The 25,989-nt window shown below is 40.6% G+C and overlaps 2 long non-coding RNA genes across 3 annotated transcripts in view; one reads left to right on the forward strand and one right to left on the reverse strand.

Moving 5' to 3' along the window:
* Positions 1-25,914, reverse strand: part of LOC138956362 (uncharacterized) — a 26,523-nt gene extending 609 nt beyond the window's left edge. Inside the window, exons 1-4 of one of the 2 annotated variants that reach the window (XR_011452631.1) lie at positions 25,829-25,914; positions 25,266-25,376; positions 1,133-1,244; positions 491-601 (exon numbers count right to left, since the gene is read on the reverse strand). This is a non-coding gene — a long non-coding RNA (uncharacterized lncRNA). Of the gene's footprint in view, positions 1-490; positions 602-1,053; positions 1,245-25,265; positions 25,377-25,828 lie in introns of both variants that reach the window. The other variant, XR_011452632.1, reaches the window with a different exon arrangement.
* On the forward strand, positions 14,734-21,199 carry LOC138956361 (uncharacterized). The gene is made up of 3 exons (XR_011452630.1): positions 14,734-14,856; positions 18,808-18,895; positions 20,713-21,199. It is a non-coding gene; the product is annotated as an uncharacterized lncRNA (long non-coding RNA).
* Positions 25,915-25,989: the final 75 nt, after the last annotated feature.

A 25,989-nucleotide genomic window follows, 5' to 3' on the forward strand; every position in this document is an offset into this window, starting at 1 on the left:
GTTGCTTCATATTCGTTGGACAAAAACTTACACTTATCATTCCGCAAAGTGTCAAATATATAGCAAACATTGTCTGACTTAAATGTTCAAAACAATGCTATCGTTGTGAACACAATGTCGCACACTGCTGCACCATCGCACAAACCGAGATTCATTCAAAAGTCTAAGCTTCTTTGATACAGTCGATCAAGAAGACGGTCATCGTGCTGTGCGTGTTGTGTAGTGAGTTGTTTATATTTTGTGTTTGTTGTTGTTGTTTATTTGTTTGTTTGTTTGTTTGTTTGTTTGTTTGTTTGTTTGTTTGTGTGATTTGTTGGTGTTTTTCAAATTTATATATTTCTGGAAAAAAAATCGACGTGCAACTTACAAATGTTAATCAGCATGTGCATAAACGAAACAAACAAAATAAATAAACACAGGAAAAATCATTTGAAAAAGTCAATGAAACGATAAATAAATATATAAATCAATCCAGTAACTGTATCCTCACCTTGTCTCCAGCTCTGTGACACTGTGATGAAGACCAACAGCAGACAAGCCACCAGGACAACAACAACAACATGGGTCTTCATTGCTTCCACCGCTCACAGTCTATATTCACCTGCAGAGAGAAGAATTTGACCAATGAAACGATAACAGCAGCAACAACAGCATCAACAACAACAACAGCAACAAAACAACAACTCCAATAACAACAACCAAACAACTAACAACTAACAAACAATAACCATCATCACACCAACAGCGTCAACCGGAAAATCACAAATTACAGCTGTTATCAAACTTAATACACAAGAGAAAGTAAAATAAAAAGAATCAAAACGAAATCGACTATAATACAGACGGGCGTGCAAACGACAACGAACCAGCCAGCCAGTCAGATAGCCAGCCAGCCAGACGGCAAGACAGATCGACCTTAAGACAGGCCAAATATGCTCAAAAGAATAAAAGAATAAAGAGAAAATGGCAAACGCACCGACAGGATGAGATAACAAAAAAAAAACAAGTCGCGTAAGGCAAAATTACTACATTAAGTCAAGCTGTCGAACTCACGGGATGAAACTGAACGTACTGTATTTTTTCACCAAGACAGTACAGCTTCGTCAATCCCCGCGTGAAGGAAATCGCTCACCTCCCACTTGCAAAACGTAGTGATATTGACACGTCAGATTAGATGTTTTTAAGCAGCAATGGATGTTCAATCCTGATCAGTTGGAAGATCATCTTCAGTTTCTTCAATTAATCTGCAAAATAATGTGATATCACCTAATTATACCTGATGAAAAAAAATCTAAAGACGGTAACACCAGTGACATATTTTCTCGTTAATTTTATTTTAATTAATTTGTTCTACCCTTTTTGTTTTAGTCAAGGACTGCCTATTTAGTGTTTGAATACTTCTATGTTTCCTTAACAATACTAGCTGACAAGAAAGGTGCTTTGATTAAAGTCATTTTGAAAAATTCATCTGCCTCAAAAGTCTTACTTTTTTGAAAACCGCCTATATAAGTTATGTAAAATCAACATTTGACAATCTCAATTCAACACACACACACACACACACACACACACACACACACACACACACACACACACACACACACACACACACACACACACACACACATACACCACGACCCTCGTCTCGATTCCCCCCTCTATGTTAAAACATTTAGTCATAACTTGACCAAATGTAAAAACAGTGTGTGTGTGTGTGTGTGTGTGTGTGTGTGTGTCACCTATCAACTAGTTTCTGTGGGAGAAAAGATCGGCGGACGAATCTTTCCTAAAAACTATACAGTTTCTGTAAAGAAGGGGGGAATATTCTTTTTCTCTGTGGCACAGCACGGCACGCAGCAGCGTTGGTAAAACAAAATGTGTTTCCCGTTTACTGTTTCTGTGGTGGGGAGAAAAAACAAGTCGCGTAAGGCGAAAATACAACATTTAGTCAAGTAGCTGTCGAACTCACAGAATGAAACTGAACGCAATGCAACGCAGCAAGACCGTATACTCGTAGCATCGTCAGTCCACCGCTCATGACAAAGGCAGTGACATTAACAAGAGGAGCGGGGTAGTAGTTGCGCTGAGAAGGATAGCACGCTTTTCTGTACCTCTCTTCGTTTTAACTTTCTGAGCGTGTTTTTTAATCCAAACATATCATATCTATATGTTTTTAGAATCAGGAACCGACAAGGAATAAGATGAAGGTGTTTTTAAATTGATTTGGACAATTTAATTTTGATAATAATTTTTATATTTTTAATTTTCAGAGCTTGTTTTTAATCCAAATATAACATATTTATATATTTTTAAAAATCAGAAAATGATAAAGAATAAGATGTACGTAAATTTGGATCGTTTTATAAAAAAATTTTTTTTTTACAATTTTCAGATTTTTAATGACCAAACTCACTCATTAGTTTTTAAGCCACCAAGCTGAAATGCAATACCAAACCCCGGCCTTCGTCGAAGATTACTTAACCAGAATTTTAACCAATTTGGTTGAAAAATGAGAGCGTGACAGTGCCGCCTCAACTTTCACGAAAAGCCGGATATGACGTCATCAAAGACATTTATTGAAAAAATGAAAAAAACGTATGGGGATTTCATACCCAGGAACTCTCATGTCAAATTTCATAAAGATCGGTCCAGTAGTTTAGTCTGAATCGCTCTACACACACACACAGACAGACAGACAGACACACACACACACACACACACACACACACATACACCACGACCCTCGTCTCGATTCCCCCCTCTACGTTAAAATATTTAGTCAAAACTTGACTAAATATAAAAAGAGCAGGGACGATTCTTAGAGCAATGGGAACATGTCCCGTTTAGTTGCGACTTGGAAAGGAAAGGGAGAAAAAAACAAGTCGCGAAAATACAACATTTAGTCAAGTAGCTGTCGAACTCACAGAATGAAACTGAACGCAATGCAACGCAGCAAGACCGTATACTCGTAGCATCGTCAGTCCACCGCTCATGGCAAAGGCAGTGTGGTAGTAGTTGCGCTGAGAAGGATAGCACGCTTTTCTGTACCTCTCTTCGTTTTAACTTTCTGAGCGTGTTTTTAATCCAAACATATCATATCTATATGTTTTTGGAATCAGGAACCGACAAGGAATAAGATGAAAGTGTTTTTAAATTGATTTCGAAAATTTAATTTTGATAATAATGTTTATATTTTTAATTTTCAGAGCTTGTTTCTAATCCAAATATAACATATTATATGTTTTTGGAATCAGAAAACGATGGAGAATAAGATAAACGTAAATTTGGATCGTTTTATAAAAAACATTTTTTTTTTTACAATTTTCAGATGTTTAATGACCAAAGTCATTAATTAATTTGTAAGCCACCACGCTGAAATGCACTACCGAAGTCAGGGCTTCGTCGAAGACTACTTGACCAAACTTTCAACCAATTTGGTTGAAAAATTAGAGCGTGACAGTGCCGCCTCAACTTTCACAAAAAAGCCGGATATAACGTCATTAAAGACATTTATCAAAAAAAAGAAAAAAATGTCTCGGGATATCATACCCAGGAACTCTCATGTCAAATTTCATAAAGATCAGTCCAGTAGTTTAGTCTGAATCGCTCTACACTCACACACGCACGCACAGACACACACACACACACACACACACACACACACACACACACACACACACACACACATACACACACACACATACACCACGACCCTCGTCTCGATTCCCCCCTCTACGTTAAAACATTTAGTCAAAACGTGACTAAATGTAAAAAGAGGGAAGGGTTTAATACAATTCAAAAAGATTCTTCACTGTCGTAGGAGCGGGGGGGCCTGGGGTAGTAGAAAGAACACGGAATTCTTCAGAATAGTATTCAACTGACCACGTGGCGATTGTTTTCCCCTGTAGCCGCCAAGCAAGTATCGACCGAATAGTCGTGTATAGCGTTGATTGTAGTCTCTCTCTCTCTCTCTTTGAGCAATGTGCACTAAACAAGAAGTTGAGCCCTTACGATTTAGACAATCTGTGATTCACACAAGGGAAAAAAGATCGGGGACGATTCTTTCCTACAAAAAAAATATACAGTTTCTGATCGGGTGAAATAAAGAACAGGGGGGAATATTTTTTTTTTTCTGTGGCACGGCACAGCACGCACGCACGCAGCAGTAGCGTTGATAAAACAGAATGTGTTTTCCGTTCATTGTTTCTGATTTGATCGAATAGTTTCTGGAAGATGATATGTCCCCAAAAGTGGGAGATATGTTTCCGTTTTAAAAAGTGAACATGCAAGCATATAACTTGTTTCTGTTTAGGGGGGAAAAAAGAGCAGGGATGATTCTTTTTCTCTGTGGTAACGCAGAAGCAGTGTTGATATAAAAAAAAAACACCAGAATGTGCTTCCCGTTCATTATTTCTGTGGTGAGGAAAAAGAAAGAGCAGGAACGATTCTTAGATTCACACAAGGGAGAAAAGATCGGGGATAAATCTTTCCCTAAAAACTATACAGTTTCTGTTCGGGTGAAATAAAGAACGGGGGGAATATTCTTTCCTCTGTGGCACGCAACAGCGGAGTGTGGATAAAACAGACTTCAGCAGAACGGTACAGGTTTACTGATTTGATCGAATAGTTTCTGGAAGATGATATGGTCCCAAAGTGGGAGATATGTTTCTGTTTTAAAAAGTGAACGTGCAAGCATATAACTTGTTTCTGTTTAGGGGAGAAATAAAAAGAGGGCGGGTTTACACAATTTAAAAAGATTCTTCACTGTCGGAACGGGGCTGGGGTAGAAAGAACACGGAATTCTTCAGAATAGTATTCAACTGACGACGCGGCGATTGTTGTCCCCCCGAAGCCAAGCAAGCAACGACTGAATATTCGTGTATAGCGTTGATTTTACTCTCTCTCTCTCTCTCTCTCTCTCTCTCTCTCTCTCTCTCTCTCTCTCTCTCTCTCTCTCTCTCTCTCTCTCTCTCTCTCTCTCTCTCTCTCTCTCTCTCTCTCTCAGTCTCTCTTTCTCTCTCTCTCTATCTCTCTCTTTCTCTTTCTCTCTCTCTCTCTCTCTCTCTCTCTCTCTCTCTCTCTCTCTCTCTCTCTCTCTCTCTCTCATTCTCTGAGCAATGTGCACTAAACAAGAAGTTGAACCCTACTATACTACGATTTAGACAATCTTGATTCACACAAGGGAACAAAGATCGGGGACGAATCTTTCCTAAAAAAACTATACACTTTAAAAAAAAATAAAAAAATAATGTGTTTCTGTGGTGGAGAGAAAAGGAAGCAGGAACGATTCTTAGAGCAAGAGAACATGTCCCGTTTATAGTGGCAGCAGCTTGAAAAGGGAGAGCACAATAGTTTGTTGGAACGGGGCCGGTGGTATCAACTGACGCGGTGAATGTTTCCCCCAAGCTGCCAAAGCAAGCTGCGACTGAATAGTCGTGTATAGTGTTGATTTCTCTTCTCTCTCGAGCACAATAGTTTGTTGGAACGGGTGTTAACCCGTGATTTGTAAAAAATGTAAAAACATTTTACAAATCACGTCGAACCTAAAACCGCGATTTGTAGAAATGTAAAAATGTAAAAATATCGCATTCCACAAAGTAATGCATGCCTTTTCTTCTTATTAATTTTTCTTGTTTAGAGCCTCTACGCTCAGTGGTGGGGGTGGTTTTAGTTCCACATCCCATTTTGGTGCAATCCCATTTTGCCGCCGTCCCATTTTTTGCCCCATCCCATTTTCGCGACATTTCACAAGCCCAGCGTCATTTTACTAACATGTCATAACAATAGCGCGACATCCCATTTTGACACCATATCCCATTTGGCCGCCATGCCGTTTCACCGCAATTCCATTTTGCCCCCATCCCATTGTCGCGACATTTCATAAGCCAAGCGTCATTTTACGACCGTGTCATAACAATTAATAGCGCGACATCCCCTTTTGACACCATCCCATTGGCCGCCATCTCATTTTTGATTTATTTTTCTTGCCAAGCCTCACTATACTATTATACTGCGTTATTCAACTAGGAAGACATTCCGTTTACGCGAAATCCCATTTTTGCCACAATCCAAAAGATGTCGCGAAATAGGGATGGCGGCGAAATGGAATGACGGCAAAACGGCATGGCGACAAAATGCAATGTGGCGCTAGTGGTATGACACGGTGGTAAAATGACACTTGGCCTGTGAAATGTCGCAAAAATGGGATGGGGGCGAAATGGGCTCACGGCCAAACGCGATTGCGCCAAAATCACTCCGTAGACTCCTTCGCAGCGGTGTGTTGCGTGCCGCACGGGTATTTGCACCCCGCACGCTGGAGCGGTAAGTTGAGTGGGGTTTGTGTCTCGATAAAACAGCTTCTTCTATAAACATTTCGTAACTTTGCACATTAAGATATGTCTTGTTAGATCTGTTAGTGTTTCTTCTACACGCCGATGTACTTTTTGGGTGCATACTGATTTTGTATATTATAGCCGTGATTCTGTAAAATATCACGCCTGTAACTGCACAGAAGCAAATCTCGTAGTATTCGCAACAAATTACTGGTGTAAACTTTAATGTGAAGAACTGCCATCAGTTCCACAAAAATCTGAACCTTTCTGCAGTACTGAGGCCGAGTTTCAAGCTTCTAGGACCTTGCAGACAGCGAAAATCATTCGGAGAATGAGAATTATCCTACAACTTCTGTGTTTGCCCCCCGAAGCTGCCGTGTTTCGCCCCCGCAGCTGCCGTGTTTGCCCACCGTTTGTGTTTGACCACCGACCCTGCACACTCATGTTTATGTCCTCTAATTGGCTTGGAGCTATTTTGCAGGAACCATAGAAACAGTACGGCACGCAACACCGCTGCGAAGGAGTCTACGGAGTGAAAATGGGATGTGGAGCTAATGGTACATGACATGGTGGTAAAATGAAACTTGGCCTGTAAAATGTCGCGAAAATGGGATGGGGGCGAAATGGTATTTCGGCGAAACAGGATTGCGCCAAAATGGGAAGTTGAGCTAATGGTGCAAGGATATGGTGGTACAATGTCACTTGGCCTGTGAAATGTCGCGAAATGGGATGGGGGTGAAATGGGATAACGGCGAAACATGACTAATAGATCCCTTGACTTTGGGGTAGTGCGACTCTGTCACTGCTAGCTTTCCACTGGGAGGAAGCGACCGGCATTTCCTAACGATGGGACACCCTAGTAATGAAAAAAAAAATCTTAAAATTAACAGAGTCGCGCTACCCCAAAAGTCAAGGGATTTCGTTTTTGTCCCTTGACTTTGGAGATGACAAGAAAATATCGGGCGCAAAAACGTGATTTGTAACAATGTTTTTACAAATCGCGGGGCGCGCCCCGTGATTTGTAATTTTTTTTACATTTTTACAAATCACGGGTTAACAACGGGGCCGGTGGTATCAACTGACGCGGCGAATGTTTCCCCCAAGCTGCCAAAGCAAGCTGCGACTGAATAGTCGTGTATAGCGTTGATTTCTCCTCTCTCTCTCACATTCTCTTTTTGAGTAATGTGCATTAACAAGAAGTTGAGCCCTACTACGATTTAGACAATCTGTGATTCACACAAGGGAGAAAAGATCGGGGACGAATCTTTTCCTAAAAATTATACAGTTTCTGTTTTGGTGGAATAAAGAACAGGGGAGTATTCTTTTCCTCTGTGGCACTGACGCACGCACGCAGCAGTAGCAGCGTTGATAAAAACAGAATATGTTTCCCGTTCATTATTTCTGATTTGATCGAATAGTTTCTGGAAGATGATATGAGGCCCAAAAGTGGGAGACACGTTTCCGTTTTAAAAAGTGAACATGCAAGCATATAACTTGTTTCTGTTTTTGTGTGTGTGTGTTTTTTTTTGGGGGGGGGAGGGAAATAAGAGCAGGAACGATTCTTTTCTAAATAAAAGGAAAAACGGGGGAAAAGATTCTTTTCCTGCCGGTTTGTCAAGAGAGACCAGTTTGTGTACATTTTTTTTTTTTTTTTTTGGGGGGGGGGGGGGGGGGGCTTGACGAAAATAGTCGTGTTTAGAGTCTACTGAAAGTTCACAGATTCGCAGCCTTAGATTTTATAAAAAGAATATTGACGTTTATACTCTTGTCCAGTGCAAAGGGCTTTATTAATGGTTTTGAGCGGTTGGATAATTAACAAGTCGCGTAAGGCGAAAATACAATATTTAGTCAAGTAGCTGTCGAACTCACAGAATGAAACTGAACGCAATGCCATTTTTCAGCAAGACCGTATACTCGTAGCATCGTCAGTCCACCGCTCATGGCAAAGGCAGTGAAATTGACAAGAAGAGCGGGGTAGTAGTTGCGCTAAGAAGGATAGCACGCTTTTCTGTACCTCTCTTTGTTTTAACTTTCTGAGCGTGTTTTTAATCCAAACATATCATATCTATATGTTTTTGGAATCAGGAACCGACAAGGAATAAGATGAAAGTGTTTTTAAATTGATTTGGACAATTTAATTTTGATAATAATTTTTATATATTTAATTTTCAGAGCTTGTTTTTAATCCGAATATAACATATTTATATGTTTTTGGAATCAGCAAATGATGGAGAATAAGATAAACGTAAATTTGGATCGTTTTATAATTTTTTTTTTTTTTACAATTTTCAGATTTTTAATGACCAAAGTCATTAATTAATTTTTAAGCCACCAAGCTGAAATGCAATACCGAAGTCCGGGCTTTGTCGAAGATTACTTGACCAAACTTTCAACCAATTTGGTTGAAAAATGAGGGCGTGACAGTGCCGCCTCAACTTTCACGAAAAGCCGGATATGACGTCATCAAAGACATTTATGAAAAAAATGAAAAAAACGTTCGGGGATTTCATACCCAGGAACTCTCATGTCAAATTTCATAAAGATCGGTCCAGTAGTTTAGTCTGAATCGCTCTACACACACACACACACACACACACACACACACACACACACACACGCACACACACACACGCACATACACCACGACCCTCGTTTCGATTCCCCCTCGATGTTAAAATATTTAGTCAAAACTTGACTAAATATAAAAAGCCACCAGTCACGCCGAGAGCTGCCATAAACAACACGCGGCTCCTAATAATAAAGTCGCTGCGTGGTACGGCACGCTCCAGTATTCACTCCAACACACCCCCGCTATATCCACTGGCTCCTCCCCCCTCTCTCTCCCCATTGAATTCTGTGGGAGAAAAGAGTAGGCGGGGGAGATTTCTCTCTCTCTGACCTCTCATTCTCTTTCTGAGTAAAAAAAAAAAAAATGTGTGTGAAGTAGTAGTTGGTTTAAACAATGTTTTATTAAATCAAACATGGTACAACAATACAACGATAAACAGTAGGGACACGAACTCAAGCGAACGCTTATATTACGCGCCCTACGTAGTTACAAATTAACAAAAATATGATGTCGGACAAACATTACTTATAAACTATGGAACTATCTAGGTAAACAGCATAGTTGAAGCAAACCAAAAAGAACAGGAGAAAGCTAGCAGGAGGAAGAGGGGGAGGGTGGAGGTGGGACGAAAGAATGGTAGGTACAAATGAAAGATGAAGGTGGTTAGCGCATACAAAAAGAATATACATAGTACATTGTAAACTGTAATCCAATGGCAAATAAGCAGTAGTTCGCTGAATATATAATTGAAAAATGTATATAAAATAAGGGTTGTTGGCATGGATATGCGTACTGAGTCACATTAACAAAAACGACCAGATTTACAGATAAACGATTGGACACTTTCAAAAATAAGCTTGTTGGTGCGAAGAGAAAGGTTTTCGCTACCATTTAACAATATTTCAACATGTCTGTAATGTACAGGTAGTGCATTTATTGTAGACTAGAATGAATACCCGCTTCGCCGGGTAGCCGGCTTCGCCGGGAAGAAGTACTTAGAGCCGTACGCCGGCTTCGCCGGGTCCGAACAATGAACCCGCCAAGCTTAGGTCCCTCCCAGATTCGTGGAATGGGAACAGCACGAAAATGATTCAGTGGCCATAATGCCATTCCTGACCATATCGAGTCCCATCCTTGTCGACGAATGTAACCGTGTTAATCACCTTTGGAGGCGAACTCCACTCAAACAGGACTGAGCAAGTTATGGCTTCTAAAAGGAAGGCCAGTACATAAATTTACACAAAAGCCGCCAGACCACATCACAAACAGAACTGAACAATGCACAGGTGTTGCTCACATAGAGAGACACACACACACACACACACACAAAAACACAGAGAAGCCGTATCTATAGAGAGGTAGATGACAGTGTATTTTTCGCGTGGCTATAAATTGATTCGACCTTTGCACTTTTACAGTGAGGATAATTTACGGGTCCAATTTACGTTCTGGACACTGCGTTGACCTTCTAAAAATAGTAACAGTAACAGAACGCCGGGAATATCCGAAGACGCTCCACTCACACTATAGTGCACCATTACGAAGGAAGGGAGGTAAACGCTGAAAACCTGGAGAATATGAGAAGATAAGGAAGAGTTACTTATAATGGTGAAATGAACACAAAAACCAAAATCGATTCAGCGCTGCGCGCTGAGAGCACGTGTTGAAATATCTCATCGATGATATTGTGTCCGGGGTGTAGCTGAATACGGTGTCCAAATTTGAAAAAGATCCACCGAGAACTTTGGCTTTGGTGTGTCGGTATGGGGGCCCGGGTAGCTGAGGTGGAACCAAAATAGCTGAGGTGGAACCAAAATCGGTTCAGCGCTGCGCGCTGAGAGCACGTGTTGAAATATCTCATCGATGAGGTTGTGTCCGGGGTCTCTATGAATAAGCCCACCAAATTTGAAGCAGATCCATCGAGAACTTTGGCCGTGCATGGCGAATACACAAATACACAAACACACAGACACACAGACACACAGACACAAGTCGTATATATATATAGATAGGCGAGCGTCTACGTACAGAGGGCAATATGTCAAGTAATGGTCAGCTGTTTCGTGCAGGTAGCCGCAAGCGCACTGCGGATTTTCCTGCAAGTGGCGTTTGCACATGTCAGAATTCAAGTTACTCATGTTTAGGCGCATTCTGCAGTGGTGAATCTCTTCCAGTCGTTTACCACAGTAGTAATAGGCAGGTACGTTATAATCAGGTATAGTTAGATAGTGTTTGAATTCGCTGATTGAGTTAGTTGTTTTGATGTTGTCTGGCAAGTTCCAAAGGACAGTGGTAGATGGTATAAAAGATCGACGGTATACTTCAGTTTTGCAAGTGGGAACTCTTCTTTCTGATGGTCTTCTTCGATGATAGGGGTTAACATCAGAAGTTAAAGGTGGCAAAAGTTGTGATAAGTAATGAGGACATTTGCCAAATACCATCTTGTAATATAAAATTAGTTTGTGTCTGCTCCGTCTTTCTTTTAGGTTACAAAATCCGCTTTCTTTATACAGCTTTTCGTGGCTGGTGCCGCGTACACCACCGATTATAGTCCGAATGGCTTCCAAATGTAATTTTTCCAGTGCAGTTGACCAGTACTCGGTGCAGTTGTCCCATAGGATGTCTGCATAGTCAAAATGTGGAAGAACAAAGGATTTGTACATAGTTTCCAGACTTTTACGATTTAATCTGTATTTATAATATCTTAAGCAATTAATTAAGAGGGTGACCTTTTTTACGATGCTTCTCACTTGGAAGTCCCATTTACAATTATTCTGCAAAATTACGCCAAGATGTTTATGTTGGTTCACGTTTTCCAAAACAATATTATTAAAAATGATTGGTTCGGTTGGTATATTATCACGTTTTATGTCTAACAATTCCGTTTTTGCTTCGTTAAATTTAACTTTCCACTGTTTTGCCCAGGTACTGATTTTATTTAGGTCTGCGTTCAAAGTATGCGCTCGTCTAATTGGATCTTCTAAGGACATGGACATGCTCGTGTCATCAGCAAACAACTTTATAACAGATTCCGTATCATTCACAATGTCATTAATATATATCAGGAATAACAAGGGGCCTAGAACAGAGCCTTGTGGAACACCTGCCGGGATACATTTTAATGCAGACTTAGCACCCTTAATAACAACAGCCTGGTGGCGATTTGTTAAATAATCGTGAAACCATTTTAACAATTTCGAGTTTATATAATAGCCCTTTGTGCCAAACTTTTTCAAATGCTTTTGACAGATCACAAAAAACAGCTTGAGTGGTAATTCCCATATCGTAATTTACACAAAACTCGTCACAAATCGAAGCCAGCTGACAGATGGTAGAGTCACCAGACATAAATCCTGACTGTGCAGGTGATAATATATTATTTCGTACATAAGAAGGTGTAAACATGGCTGTGGACACAGCGCTCCATTACCTTCCCAACACAACTTAATAATGAAATTGGTCGATAATTGTTACAACAATCGGCTGTGCCGGCTTTGTAAATAGGAGTGACATGAGCCGTCTTCCACAAACTAGGATATATACCTTCTCTAAGGCTTCTGTTAAACAAATATGTCAGGGGTTCTGCTATGGCGTCAACAGCAGCAACTAGAAGTCTATTGTGAATAAGATCCGGACCAGTGGCTTTACCTGTATCAAGGCGTTTAATAACCTCTTTAACCTCATCGACTGTAAGATAAATCTCATTAAGTTCGTTGTCTAAAAAATCAGCTTGAGGCAAATTGTCGTCTGGGGTTTCAAGAACAGAATTATGTATGAAAAGATTGTTCAGAACGTTGGCTTTTTCATGGTTTGACTGGTAAATCTTGCCTTCAAAGTTAATCGGAGGAATTTCATCAACACCAAGCCCTTTCTTGTCCATGAATGACTTTACCAACTGCCACCACTTTTTAGTACCAAAGGAACCTTGGTCGGAAATACGTTCGTCTAACTCAATATAAAATTGCTGGACTCTGTCTCTCTTAGCTGCTGTGACACGATTACGCGTCTGACGATAACTCTGCCAATCTTCTAAAGAATTACTCGTTTTTGCTCTCAGGTGAATTTGATCTCGCTCGTCGATTAACTTTAAAATGTCTGGGGTAATCCAGAGTGCGTCTTTGGGGCGTACAGTGACTTCTTTAACCGGCATGTACTGCTTTGCAACATTCATAAATGTTCTACTAAAATCGTCAATACTATCATTAAACATTTCATTTGTCACCATACCTGTCCAGTCAACTTGCGAGAGAGCGTTACAAAACCCGATTATATTCAATTTGAAGTAGTAGTTGTGAATGTTTTTTTTAAAGTGTGGTTTTTGGTGAATTCCTGTTTTAAAAAGTGAACAAACGCAACAAATATGAAACGACGAATTTTTTAAAATGGGGTTTTAACAATAGTTCAAACAAACAAACAAACAAAAGCTCAAACAAACAAACACACAAACAAACAAACACACAGACAATCAAGCAAGTTAATAAGGAAATAAGCTAAGCCAGAAGCCTATCATAATAGAAGCAGCTAATTACTATTACCAGCAGTCGACATGCGATGGTACATATGCCCGTTGACCTTTCTTTGGGAATATCCATTACTAAAAATAGAATACGGGATTGTGGGAAAGCTGTTCTATGGCACTCATGCACTATATTCGATTTTCAATACACGACTCAAAATATTTGGGATAAATCAAAATGAAAAAAAATGCAAGCATAGAGTTAAGAAAACAAGAACAAATTGAAAACCGTTTGGAATGAAGCAAATGAATAAAATACAAGAATTACGGGTTCAGCAAAAAATTAAAATAAAATTGCCTTCGAAGCTAATCGAACCCGGGACTACAAAAGTAAGGACGGTGCGTCAACCGGGCACTCTACCGACTGAGCTATTTTGTCGCACTGTAGTCGAGGTAGATTTTAACTTCAAATACGCTCGTATTACACTTGAGTTCTCGAGCGTGGCGACTACTTAGTGACTCGAGTTTCCGAGTCTCTCCGTTAGTATTTGTGTACTGTTCTCCGTATCTCACTGTTCGGGGCTAGTTCAGTAACTGACCCTACGCTCCCGGTCACTTCGTATGAGTTTGGAAAGCAATATCAAGTAGCCATAATTTCAAGCGAGACCGACATTATTGATACGAAATGCATTGAAATGATATCCCAACATCCTCTATTCTCGATGACATACTAAGGAGTTAGTTCGAGAGAACGACGATCTATGGACGGTTTATCAAGGGAAGCAAGTTGTTAAAAACGGGCGTCGATAGAGCCAACGAACAATGTTATCTACTTGTAGTATTTCATCCACTTGTGTCCAAACCCGTATGGTGGGTATAGGATTACTGACAGCAAACAGAACAAGATATAGTTTTGAGATAGTGTGCACACATGCGTCTGTGTGTGTGTGCGGGTGTGTGTTTGTGTATTGGTGTGTGTTTGTGTATGTGTGTATGTGTGTGTATGTCTGTGTGTGTGTGTGTGTGTGTGTGTGTGTTTGTGTGTGTTTGTGTGTATGTGTGTGTATGTCTGTCTGTGTGTGTATGTGTGTATGTGTGTGTATGTCTGTGTGTGTGTGTGTGTGTATACATGTTTGTGTGTGTTTGTGTGTATATGTCTGTCTGCCTGTCTGTCTGTCTGGTGGTCTGTTGGTCTGTCTGTCTGTCCGTCTGTCTGTCTGTCTGTCTGTCTGTCTGTCTGTCTGTCTGTCTGTCTGTCTGTCTGTCTGTGCGTACATGAGTGTGTGTTTCGACGTGTGCGTTAAGATTTGACACCTGATATTATCTCAGGTTACCGCTCGTATACTTCTGTTAAAAATCACCCACGTAAACACACACGAGTATAGAATGTCGCACTATGGTTACATAAGTGGGTTTTTTGCGTTTGTTGAATAGTTCGATGATTTGGTTTGTGCTTGTTGTTTGACGATCACAACGCGAGTATAGGAACTGATGCAAGTGTACGTACAGTTTTGTGGTAGTTGTTGATGACTTTGATTTTAAAAGAACGTAATTCATATGTTTTCATACAAGTTGAGTAGTCTACACATTTTAAATAATTTTAACTTCTTCTTCTTCTTCTTGCGTTCGCCGTCACACCATCAGTTTAGTCTGCGAGACGAATGACGTCGTGGCTTCCAGGTCTTGTCTGCTCCCATAGAGTTTGATGCGTAGAGGGACTGATGCTGGCCACACTTTGTCTCTGATTGGTTTGAGTTGGGGGCATGTCATTAAGACATGTTCTGGAGTCTGGTCCTCCAGACCACAGGGACAGGTTGGTGATGGGATCAGCTTCAGCTTCCTGAACCTGTGGGCGTTGAGGCGACAGTGACCAGTTCGTAGTCGCATGATCACTACTTGCTGCCATCGTTCTAGGAGATGATATGCGTCTCTTGTGGATTGTGGTCGCATTGCTGCCTTCACGAGGGTTTTCTTTTCAGCGAAGCTGACCGGGTTGTCTGGTTGTTCCTCCCTGGCTCCGAGTTTGGCGAGCTCATCAGCTGTTTCATTGCCTGGAATTCCGCAGTGTGCTGGAACCCTTTGCAGGACTACCCGTCGAGTCTTGGCAAGCTCCTGGAGTTTCTCCATCAGACGAGGAAGCTTTGTTTCCTGCAATGGCTTCCAAGGCAGACAGTGCATCAGAGAGGAAAACAACTTGGGGGCATTCGCTTTCCGAGTCATGAATCATGGAGGCTGCTTGCATGATGGCCTGAACTTCTGCTGCATAGTTTGAGCAGTACTTTCCTGTTGGTATCCCTGCTGTAGAAGTGTGCCCCTCAGGAGATCTGACAAGTACACCTGCTCCTCCATTGGCCACGGCGTTTGTTGTTGAACCGTCTGTATACGCATGAATCCAGGCGTCTTCAGGGTACCGTTCAGCAATCATGGCGAGTGTTAGGGTACGCCTGGCAGTGTCGTTCTGGGAATCTCCTGAGGTAACGTAGGGGACTGTGGTGGAGATGTGAAGATTCTTGTAGTCTTCATTCCATCGTTGCGGCAGATCTGAAAATAATTTAACGAAAATGGACTTAAATTTGTAGACAATAAGCGAAGCGGTGGCTGTTGTACTCTGAAAGGCACATTATACGTTATTTGCGTGTTTGACCAAAATATGACATTTTACACAGATCGAGACAGTCATTGTTCTCCGAGACCGCGCTTGCGGTCGAGGTGAACAATGACTGTCGAGATCTGTGTAAAATGTCATATTTTGGTCAAACACGCAAATAACATTTATGTATCGATCGAATTCCTTTCAGGTACTTATGACTTTGTTGTTGTTTTGACGATTGAACGAGCACACACACACATGCATGCAATCCACATGTATGCAATCAAACACATAAGCTTCATATTTGGGCGTTTCAGGTTGACCGAAACTTCAAAGGAACTACAAAACACACGTCATGTACTCACTTTGTTGTTGTTTTGACATTGAACAGCACACACACATGCAATCAAACACATGACGTTTTTACATTTAGTCAAGTTTTGACTAAATGTTTTAATATAGAGGGGGAATCGAAACGAGGGTCGTGGTGTATGTGCGTGTGTCTGTGTGTCTGTGTGTGTGTGTGTGTGTGTGTGTAGAGCGATTCAGACTAAACTACTGGACCGATCTTTATGAAATTTGACATGAGAGTTCCTGGGTATGAAATCCCCGAACGTTTTTTTCATTTTTTTTATAAATGTCTTTGATGACGTCATATCCGGCTTTTCGTGAAAGTTGAGGCGGCACTGTCACGCCCTCATTTTTCAACCAAATTGGTTGAAATTTTGGTCAAGTAATCTTCGACGAAGCCCGGACTTCGGTATTGCATTTCAGCTTGGTGGCTTAAAAATTAATTAATGACTTTGGTCATTAAAAATCTGAAAATTGTAAAAAAAAATAAAAATTTATAAAACGATCCAAATTTACGTTTATCTTATTCTCCATCATTTGCTGATTCCAAAAACATATAAATATGTTATATTCGGATTAAAAACAAGCTCTGAAAATTAAATATATAAATATTATTATCAAATTTTTTTTTTCGAAATCAATTTAAAAACACTTTCATCTTATTCCTTGTTGGTTCCTGATTCCAAAAACATATAGATATAATATGTTTGGATTAAAAACACGCTCAGAAAGTTAAAACGAAGAGAGGTACAGAAAAGCGTGCTAACCTTCTCAGCGCAACGAATACCCCGCTCTTCTTGTCAATTCCACGGGCACTGCCTTTGCCACGGGCGGTGGAGTGACGATGCTACGAATATACGGTCTTGCTGCGTTGCGTTGCGTTCAGTTTCATTCTGTGAGTTCGACAGCTACTTGACTAAATATTGTATTTTCGCCTTACGCGACTTGTTTTTAGTTCCTTTGAAGTTTCGGTCAACCTGAAAAGCCAAATTATAAAGTTTTGTCGGCCTCTGACGTCACATGACTCAAAGAAGGGAAATCCAATCTCCAATCGATACATATTTTAACTTTTGACTGAATAAAAAAGCCTTTCTCGTTCTTTCAGCTGACGTAACGACTCATAAATAACATACACGATGCATTTACGTAGACACTAGAAATTGTTCATATTTATTTATTTATCTATTCATTTATTTATTTATTTATTCGTTTGTTTACTTTGTATTTTTATTTATTTATGTATTTTTCCTTTTATTTAATTTTATTTATCTTTCTTTTTTTTTAATTTTATTTATTTTTTTACTTATTTGTTTATTTGTTTTCCTTTTGTGTGTTCATTTAACAGTTTATCAAATTGTCTATTCATGTATGTGCTTTTGTGTTGCTTTTATATAGACTATCTGATTCATGTGTATTACTGTTCTAACTTTGACGATGGCGCATTTTACATGAGTTTCCGATGGACCTACTTGGAAGGCACACACAGCTTCACGTAAACCATCAGTTTCTGGTCACAGACACTGTCAGGGTTTTACACACAGCACAAACACCCTTTCGTTTAAACACTCACCGCTTGAGAACTCACCGTAAAGAGATAGCATTTTCTAAAGATTTTTTTCCGTGGCCATGCAGTCGGATTGTCTTCAAACATGATCGGACGCCTCGTTTTTGGCGCAAGAACTAACTTTTAAAATCTAAATAATAAATAGACCGCTAGTAACAGAATCATTCTTAAATCATAAAAGATGTCTTTTTTCATGAAGACAAGATCAGTACACTGGAAGTTTTGAAAGTTTAAAAAAAAAAAGGCAGCCCGGAAGCCGATCACGCAAGGCCGTGTTTCCCCAAGCAGACGAATTTTCTGCAAAGCGGTTGCTTCTTTGCAGCCAACCGGCGCTGATAGGTTCGTGTGACTCGCAGTCGTGTGTTGCATTTTAGATTTAGAGGCAGACAATTGCAGATACAGCGAGTCGCATTGACATCACAAACTGACGACTAAATTGTGAAAAAAGGAAAGTGCATCACACGGGTGTGTCACACGGATGGCTCAGGGGTAAAATAAACCACAAAATCTGGTGTGTGGTTTACGCAAGCTAAATAGCCTTTAAAACGAACTGTGTCATTTAATGCTATTAAATACTATTGCAAGTGTATTCCATAAGGTTAGAACTGGTTTTTTCGTGAGAAGATTTAAATCGTTCTGTAAACCATTTGAGGCAGACTGGGACTTTAAAGCTTGGACCGGAAATCATATGCCCAACCCAAACTTTGATTTTATTTGTCTTTGATGGATGTGCGTGTGTGTGTGTGTTTGTGTGTTTGTGTGTGGGTGTGTGTGTGTGTTTGTGTGTGTGTGTGTGTGTGTGTGTTTGTGTGTGGGTGTGTGTGTGTATGTGTGTGTGCGTGTGTGTGCGCCTGTGTGTGTGTGTGAGTGTGTGTGTGTGTGCGCGCGTGTGTGTGTGTGTGTGTGTGTGTGTGTGTGTGTGTGTGTTTTATGTAACATGTACAGATGGATCAAATGAAGGTCATCTATGCTGTCATCGGCATTGCTTACTTGGTGCTGGTACTCCCCAAGATGTCTGGAGGCTGGGTAAAAGGTGAGAGCAATTGTAAAACATTTTGATTTAAAGCTTTGTATGTCATGCCTTGAATGCCTTTCGTTTGTGTTTCTACATGTAGTCAATTGAATCGACTCAATTCATAGACTGGGAATCAAGACGAGGATGGTGGTGTGTGTATGTATGTATGTATGTATGTATGTATGTATGTATGTGTGTGTGCGTGCGTGCGTGCGTGCGTGTGTGTCTACGTGTGTGTGTGGGTGTGTGTGTGTGTGTACGTGTGTGTGTGTGTGTGTGTGTGTGTATGTATGTATGTATGTATGTATGTATGTATGTATGTATGTATGTATGTATGTATGTATGTATGTATGTCGACCGACAAAAGACTAATCATAGCATGAATTGGAGTTGCTTTTAGTGAAAAGTTATGGTTGAAATGAACAGTAAAACTGATCTATCTGCTGGCCAAATATGTCTGTTTCAAAGCATTCGTCTTAATCGTGCCTGAGCACCATGTGGTTTTAAAACTGTTAGGTAGATTTCAATTACCGAGCACCCCTATGGTTCAAATACCAAACTATACAGAAGCTGACATTATCACGTCAAGTCCCTACAAGCAAAAACAAAGAAAACAAGCAAATCAAAGCCAAACACAGAGAACAGAGAGAAACAGAAAGCTAAAAACAAGAGGGCTAGAAATGTCAGTCATCAACAGGAAGCTAACTGGTTCTGTTTTTTTGTGCCGAGAATACACATGTGAGGACATGATTCAGTGTTTGATGTGCTCAAAATGGGTACATGTGGATTGTGCTGAAATAACAGAAAGCCAAAGAGAGTACTTTTGCGCTGTTTGTCAGGCAAAGTAACATTGGTTTGTGCTGTTTGGATTTTGAACCTCTTTGTTCGGATTTAGGTAACAGGTAATTCCGAACATATTTTAGATTTTTTGAAATTAAGATAACTTTCTTTTATGTTGATTTCTTTTCACAAAGAGTGGTATTAATGTTGCTGATAATTTTCTGTATTACAATTCACATTCACAAACTTTCCCTTACATACACGCCAATCCGGGCTATTGGATTGCATTTAAGCTTGGAAGCGTAAAGTCATAAGATAAAATTACTTATTTAAAATTGAAATTGCGATGATAGATACGAAAGTTATTGCATTGTACTTTTTATCATTTTCTGAATCAAAAAAATGTGTTGGTATCCTTGCTATGAAAATGTGCTCAAAAGGTCCTCAGTTCGCTTGCTTGACAAAGACCACCTCGACTCGTCCCGGTCTTCTGGTTTCGGCGAGCCAAGCATTGATATAGTCTCGATAATAACGGATCCCGGATTTTCCGTGTCGATCTTTTAGTTTCAGGCCGACAGAATAACTAAATGGTTTAAAATCGCTTCACGCGACTTGTTTCTTTTTCTCCCAGGCTCGATGGAATGCACTCTAGTGCTGATAGGAGTGACACTTTAATCCGTACTATTTAAAGTGATATTTTAAAAACAAATCGAGCACCAATCACGCTCATTCCATCTTTACTCCCTGGTTTTATGGCGTAAAGTCATAAGATATCGAGCGGTGGTGGTGATGGTGTTGTTGGTGTTGCTGTTGGTGGTGGCGGTGATGGTGGTAGCGGTAGTACATGATGTCTGTGAGACTGTATTATGTCTGTCTCTGCGGTTATGTCTGTCATTCTCTGTGTCTGTGTCTCAGGGATTGTACGTCTGTGTCCATGTCTCTGCCTGTGTTTCTGTCTCAAAGTCCTTGTCGATGTGCATTGTCTCTATGTACTGTTGTTGTGCGTGCGCTTCATGTTGCAGCAGAGATCACTACGTTTCCTCATGGTGTTTCAGATTCCGAAGTGCTGAATACAGACTTGAGACCCAAACGACTCATGAGTTTTTTGAGGAGAAATACTAGAGCGATGGGGAGTATTTTAATTGGTCGTCAGAAAACCCCTATCTGGGGACGGAGACATGCCTGGTCGTGTAGCGTTGCTTGAGCCGTCAACAATATCGATGATTAGGCAGATTTCGGTTGAGCATTCTTGTGTTGCTTGTCTGTCTGCACAAACACGTATTCGTTGTGCAGTCCTGAAACTCTAGTCTATCCGTACGCATGTTTTCGTTGTTGTCTATTCCCGAAACTCTGCGCTCGAGCTATTTTCTTGTAAGTACATGTAGTGTGCATTCATAAAACTCTCGTCTTGTTGGTTTATCTACGCACAAGCTTGTTTGTTGTGCATTTCTGAAGCGCTGATCTTTATGTTTTGCTCGAAACTCAATTAATTTGGTTCTTCCGCCGCACGGGTTCGTTGGCAACTGCTAAAGAGGAGATAAACCGATATCTGTTGTCTATCTGGACTGAAATATGTGTGTGTGTGTGTGTGTGTGTGTGTGAGTGTTAGGTGTGTGTGTGTGTGTGTGTATGTGTGTGTGTGTGAGTGTGTGTGAGTGTGTGTGTGTGGTTGTGTGTGTGTTTGTCTGTGTGTATGTGTGTGTGTGTGTGTGTGTGTGTGCGCGCGCGTGCGTACGTATGTGTGTGTGTGCGTGTGTGTATGTGTGTGTGTGTGTGTGTGCGCGTGTGTGTGTGTGTATGTGTGTGTGTGCGTATGGGTGTGTGTGTGTGCGTGCATGTGTACGTGCGTGTTTGGGCGTGCGTGCGTGCGTGCGTGCGTGCATGCGTGCGTGTGTGTGTGTGTGTGTGTGTGCGTGCGTGCGTGCGTGCGTGTGTGTGTTATAAAGTTGTACATAAGCACAGTCATTGTCGAAGCGTCATGTACGTCATATGCAATAACTGTAACCGTATCCTTTCTCTTCACGAGATGACGAAACAGATTAACGTCAAGCTCTGTTTAGCTCGGCCGAAACAAATGAATACCCTGTCCTGGCACGATTTGTGTCGGTTCATACAGAGCTTCTTTACCTCTATGTTCACAGTGTTGCGTTTTGTAGATTGACAATTAGTTAAAACGCATATGTACCCTCCTTCAAAGCCTGATACTAACCCGAGAATCCGCACTTATTTAACTCTGTCATCCTTCACCATAACCACGTCACGGCACACAGCGAAAAAAGCATAGCTTCCTGCTGAACACCTGACGGGGGGATCAATACCTGGTTCAGACGAGACCCCTCCCACTGTTTGGGTAGACCAGCTCGCTTGAAAATTCTGTGGTCGATTTTGAAAAGAATTCAGAGCACTATTGTCGCTTGTTTTTGTGTCAAATGTATTAGTACGTTGTCATTCTTTACTCTTATCTGAAATCTGGTTCTAAATCTCTCTATCTTTCACACACACACACACACACACACACACACACACACACACACACACACACGCACGCACGCACGCACGCACACACGCACGCACGCACGCACACACAAACAAAAACACATACACACATACACACACACGCACACACACACACACACACACACACACACACACACACACACACACACACACAAACACGTTGAACAGCCAACAGCCAAAGCTGTTACCACACAAACATGGCTATTTATGACAGCTTAGACTGTATCAGTTAAATTATAGCAGTTTCAGTTTCAGTTTCTACTGAAAACAAAAATTGATAGCAAAATCACACAGTACGTCTGTGTCCCCTAGCTAATAAGAACCACCTTCAACAAATTGAAGAAAATAAAAGCTAAAGGCTGGTTTCATTAATTTATTCAGAATTTTGCTGAAACTAGCACTCCAGCTTTAAAAACAATATAACTAATAGTCTTCCTATTGCAAGTGGAAGTTTAGAATTTCATTTGTGTTCTCTCTGGTTTTGATACGTTTCTTTAGTTTCCTGTTGTATTTCAAAAATTAATAAGGTTCTCGTCAAACCGAAATCGATAAATCTAAAGCATATTTGAATAATTCTGACTTGCACACTAAGTTGTATCGTGTTATTGTGAAGTATAGGGGGCTTTATACAGTGATCACAAAAGACCTCTTTACTATTCCATATTGGGCGCCCGGCCAGGCTCCTAATAATGGACCAGTTTGTGATTTTTTCTGTCTTTAATTTTTGCTGAATGCCTAGTAAAGCTAATTCGCTCTAATTAGGTCTAAAGGTTCACTAAAGAGAGAAGGACTACCAAACTTAAAATAAAACTTCTTCGCAAGAAAAACAAGCTAGTTATCAGCATGAAACAAACGGTGGTCCATATCAGGAAACCTTCCCCTACGTGCGTGCATTCTACATCAAACTTCAAGACTGCTCCATCGCTTTGAATCGACTTACTTTCGAACTTCAAACCTTCGACCTGACAATCATTCATTCGGATCAGGAAACCTTCCCCTACGTGCGTGCATTCTACATCAAACTTCAAGACTGCTCCATCGGTTTGAATCGACTTACTTTCGAACTTCAAACCTTCGACCTGACAATCATTCATTCGGATCAGGAAACCTTCCCCTACGTGCGTGCATTCTACATCAAACTTCAAGACTGCTCCATCGGTTTGAATCGACTTACTTTCGAACTTCAGACCTTCGACCTGACAATCATTCATTCGGATCACAAGTAGTTTTCCTTGTTACATTTAGTTCAGTTTTCTTTTTCAAAACAGACTGGGGATCGAGACGAGGGTGGTGGTGTATGCGGGTATATATGTGTGTGTGTGTGTGTGTGTGTGTGTGAGTGGGTGTGTGTATGTGTGTGTGTGTGTGTGTGTGCTATTCATCTTTCATCCTCACATTTTACACCAAACATTACGCTGATTAACACACAACAATCAGCCACAGAAATGTACTTATTCTACCATGTTGAACGTGAGTACAATATTATGTCTGTTTGAAATAAAACTGTGCAGATCATGACATCCGTTTACAGTGGAAGCTGATTGTCATGAAATTGAACAAATCGGATGATATCATGTCTGTTTTCAGTTAACATGTGCACACTAACGCACATACTCACAGTGGAAACGTTAATTTATGAACTGATTGTTTGATATAATGGCTGTTCAGTTACGCTAATTCTGCATAAAATAAATGTCAAACCAACATAATTTTATGCATCTGGAAATTGAAAGTTTCATGACATCGCAAACGTTTGTGCAAAATTAAGTCTGTACACCAAACAGTGCGTGGACTGACACACACACACACACACACACACACACACACACACACACACACACACACACACACACACACACACACACACACACACACACACACACATACACAATAAATAGAAGGTTAAATACCGTGCATGTAGTATGTGTTCTTGACAATGTATTGTTGCAATAAGATTTTTCTTTGAAATCATACACAACTTAAAAAGTCTGCAAAGCATCAGCCTCATTTTGAAAATCTTGATAGCAGAACATTAAAGACATTTGCAATGTATCGTGTCAGATTGAGCAAGAAATATACAGACCAGTTCTTAAGGATGAAAAATGTAAGTATACGATGACATTGATTATCATGTGCGCGTTATAACATAAGCTTGCTCTGAAAAGGTGCAGTCCAACACACTAATACGTATTTCGGTAATCAAAACGCTTTTATTATAGCACAGGATCATTATTATCCCCCTCAAACGGGGCGCGTGGTGTAGAGGGGATTTAGCGACGACGACGACGCCGAACACCGCTATCCCAGCAGTGTTGACGTCCCCACCTCGAGCATAATTGACCGCCAGCTAAACCACTTGCCTTAAATCTGGCCACGCGCCTAAACCATTTACGTCTTTCGTCCTTTCCTTCGGCAGCTTGAAAACCATTTAGACAAAGAAGGTTAATTAAAAGTGAAGGTTATGGAACGAGGTAATGGATTAGTCTTTCTTTTTATACAGGGTAACTACCCCTGCCCCCCCCCCCCTGCCCCCCCCCCCCACCCCACCCCCACCCCCTCCTTCTCTGAGAAGAAAATGCCATTCCAACAAAAATGCTTTTAGTTGCTTCATATTCGTTGGACAAAAACTTACACTTATCATTCCGCAAAGTGTCAAATATATAGCAAACATTGTCTGACTTAAATGTTCAAAACAATGCTATCGTTGTGAACACAATGTCGCACACTGCTGCACCATCGCACAAACCGAGATTCATTCAAAAGTCTAAGCTTCTTTGATACAGTCGATCAAGAAGACGGTCATCGTGCTGTGCGTGTTGTGTAGTGAGTTGTTTATATTTTGTGTTTGTTGTTGTTGTTTATTTGTTTGTTTCTTTGTTTTCTTGTTTGTTTGTTTGTTTGTTTGTGTGATTTGTTGGTGTTTTTCAAATTTATATATTTCTGGAAAAAAAATCGACGTGCAACTTACAAATGTTAATCAGCATGTGCATAAACGAAACAAACAAAATAAATAAACACAGGAAAAATCATTTGAAAAAGTCAATGAAACGATAAATAAATATATAAATCAATCCAGTAACTGTATCCTCACCTTGTCTCCAGCTCTGTGACACTGTGATGAAGACCAACAGCAGACAAGCCACCAGGACAACAACAACAACATGGGTCTTCATTGCTTCCACCGCTCACAGTCTATATTCACCTGCAGAGAGAAGAATTTGACCAATGAAACGATAACAGCAGCAACAACAGCATCAACAACAACAACAGCAACAAAACAACAACTCCAATAACAACAACCAAACAACTAACAACTAACAAACAATAACCATCATCACACCAACAGCGTCAACCGGAAAATCACAAATTACAGCTGTTATCAAACTTAATACACAAGAGAAAGTAAAATAAAAAGAATCAAAACGAAATCGACTATAATACAGACGGGCGTGCAAACGACAACGAACCAGCCAGCCAGTCAGATAGCCAGCCAGCCAGACGGCAAGACAGATCGACCTTAAGACAGGCCAAATATGCTCAAAAGAATAAAAGAATAAAGAGAAAATGGCAAACGCACCGACAGGATGAGATAACAAAAAAAAAACAAGTCGCGTAAGGCAAAATTACTACATTAAGTCAAGCTGTCGAACTCACGGGATGAAACTGAACGTACTGTATTTTTTCACCAAGACAGTACAGCTTCGTCAATCCCCGCGTGAAGGAAATCGCTCACCTCCCACTTGCAAAACGTAGTGATATTGACACGTCAGATTAGATGTTTTTAAGCAGCAATGGATGTTCAATCCTGATCAGTT

The sequence above is a fragment of the Littorina saxatilis genome, unplaced genomic scaffold (assembly GCF_037325665.1).
Source record: "Littorina saxatilis isolate snail1 unplaced genomic scaffold, US_GU_Lsax_2.0 scaffold_1366, whole genome shotgun sequence".
Taxonomy (NCBI): Eukaryota; Metazoa; Mollusca; class Gastropoda; order Littorinimorpha; family Littorinidae; genus Littorina; species Littorina saxatilis.